This window comes from Physeter macrocephalus, chromosome 10 (assembly GCF_002837175.3).
Source record: "Physeter macrocephalus isolate SW-GA chromosome 10, ASM283717v5, whole genome shotgun sequence".
Taxonomy (NCBI): domain Eukaryota; kingdom Metazoa; phylum Chordata; class Mammalia; order Artiodactyla; family Physeteridae; genus Physeter; species Physeter macrocephalus.
Genome location: NC_041223.1, coordinates 44,974,601 through 44,977,393, shown reverse-complemented (window position 1 = coordinate 44,977,393; position 2,793 = coordinate 44,974,601). Strand labels below are relative to the sequence as shown.

General features: G+C 39.1%; 1 pseudogene; it reads left to right on the top strand.

Annotated features, from left to right (window-relative positions):
* Positions 1-840: 840 nt before the first annotated feature.
* Positions 841-2,247, top strand: LOC102979446 (N6-adenosine-methyltransferase non-catalytic subunit-like; annotated as a pseudogene).
* The last annotated feature ends 546 nt before the right edge of the window (positions 2,248-2,793 follow it).

Here is a 2,793-nt window from a genome sequence, read left to right as displayed (position 1 = left end):
ACAGATGAATGGATAAAGAAGATGTGGCACATATATACAATGGAATATTACTCAGCCATAAAAGAACTGAAATTGAGCTATTTGTAGTGAGGTGGATGGACCTAGAGTCTGTCATACAGAGTGAAGTAAGTCAGAAAGAGAAAAACAAATATCGCATGCTAACACATATATATGGAATCTAAGAAAAAGAAAAAAAAAAGGTCATGAAGAACCTAGGGATAAAATGGGAATAAAGACACAGACCTACTAGAAAATGGACTTGGGGATATGGGGAGGGGGAAGGGTAAGCTGTGACAAAGTGAGAGAGTGGCATGGACATATATACGCTACCAAACGTAGGGTGGATAGCTAGTGGGAAGCAGCCCCATAGCACAGGGAGATCAGCTTTGTGACCACCTAGAGGGGTGGGAGGGAGAGGCAAGAGGGAAGAGATATGGTAACATATGTATATGTATAACTGATTCACTTTGTTATAAAGCAGAAACTAACACACCATTGTAAACCAATTATACTCCAATAAAGATATTTAAAAAAAGATGTATTCATAACATATCACTCAATAAACTAATTCAAAGTGTATTTAATAGTTAAATATTTAAGATAAAATCATTTTGAAGAAGTAGAAAAATATAGCTAAATGAGTTTGTAATTCCCAAATGGAGAAAAACTTGTGAAGCATAAATACATTGGAAGAGGAAACACCTAGTGAAAAAATACTGGGTACCCGTCGCCTGAAGCTCCTGGAGAATTTTGTGTTCCACAGTCTCCGAAGAAAAATTGGGCGGGTATTCATCCGCTAATTGCCAAGTTTTCGAGGTAGTGGAAAACAAGGGTTGGGACATGGACAGCCACTTGCAGGAGATCCGGGAGCGGCAGAAGTTAACGCCACAGCTTCTCGCGCAGCAGTTGGGAGCTGAAAGTGCTGCCAGTATTGGTGCTGTGTTAAATAGCAAAGACGAGCAGAGAGAAATTGCTGGAACAAGAGAAACTTGCAGGGCTTCCTATGCAAAACGTTAAGTATCAGGATGAAGGAGAGACAGATGAAGACAAAATGGAAGAATATAAGGATGAATTAGAAATGCAACAGGAGGAAGAGAATTTGCCATATGAAGAAGAGATTTACAAAGATTCTAGTACTTTTCTTAAGGGAACACAGAATTTAAATCCCCATAATGATTACTGCCAACATTTTGTAGACACTGGACATAGACCTCAAAATTTCATCAGAGATGTAGGTTTGGCTGACAGATTTGAAGAATACCTTAAACTGAGGGAGCTCATCAGGCTGAAGCATGAGTTCATAGATAAATCTAACAATCCTCGTATGTACTTACAAGCAGATATAGAAGCCTTTGACATCAGAGAACTAACACCCAAATTTGATGTGATTCTTCTTGAACCCCCTTTAGAAGAATAGTACAGAGAGACTGGCATCACTGCTAATGAAAAATGCTGGACTTGGGGTGATATCATGAAGTTAGAAATTGATGAGATTGCAGCACCTCGATCATTTATTTTTCTCTGGTGTGGTTCTGGGGAGGGATTGGACTTTGGAAGAGTGTGTTTATGCAAGTAGGGTTACAGATGTGAAGATATTTGTTGGATTAAAACCAATATAAACAATCCTGGGAAGACTAAGACTTTAGATCCAAAGGCCGTCTTCCAGAGAACAAAGGAACACTGCCTTATGGGGATCAAAGGAACTGTTAAGCGTAGCACAGACGGGACTTCATTCATGCTAATGTTGACATTGACTTGATTATCACAGAAGAACCTGAAATTGGCAATATAGAAAAGCCCGTAGAAATTTTTCATATAATTGAACTTTGTCTTGGTAGAAGACGCCTTCATTTATTTGGAAGAGCTAGTACAATTCGACCAGGCTGGCTTGCAGCTGGACCAACTCTTATAAATAGCAACTACAATGCAGAAACGTATGCATCCTACTTCAGTGCCCCAAATTCTTACTTGACTGGATGTACAGAAGAAATTGAGAGACTTAGACCAAAATAACCTCCTCCCAAATCTAAATCTGATCGGGGAGGTGGAGCTCCCAGAGGAGGAGGAAGAGGTGGAACTAAAGCACTTTGCTTTCGTTTCTCCAAGCTGCAGGAATATTTTAGCCAACCTCCGTTGCAGTTGTCACTTCTGGTTTTGTCCAGAATAAATGAGTCATCCTGTCTTTTGTCATGTGCATGTAACCGAACAGAATGGAACAACACAAATACCTTCACTTTCAGAGACTGAATTTATTCTGATAGATTTCAACTAATTACAAAGGCTTTTGCTCTTTAGAAATAAAGTGAGCAGTGAAAAAGACCCAATCTGGATTAATCATACTAGTGTTGACAGTAGTTGATAATGGGCATCCTGCCACTGCTGTCACAGCAAGTGGGAAGCTGTTTGACAGCCTTGATGGAATGGAGTTGGGACAGATGGTAAACTTCTCTTAGACTTTTAATATTTTCTTGTTGAAACAATAAAAATAGACTTTTTTTTTTCTTCCTTTTTGAAAAATCTTAAATAACTCATATAATTTGACCACAGAAGAAATTGAGAGACTTGGAACAAAATCACCTCCTCTCAAATCTAAATCTGATTGGGGAGGTGGAGCTCCCAGGGGTGGGCAGGGAAGAGGTAGAACCTAGTAGGCAGACTTTACAAAGAGAAAAAAAAAAATACTCATTATAAACTCAGTTGTGCAGCTACTGATGACTGTTAATCATACTTCCTAAAAAGCGAACAAGGACAAATATCCAAGCGCTAGAACTTTGGTATGGACTTGATCTTGGA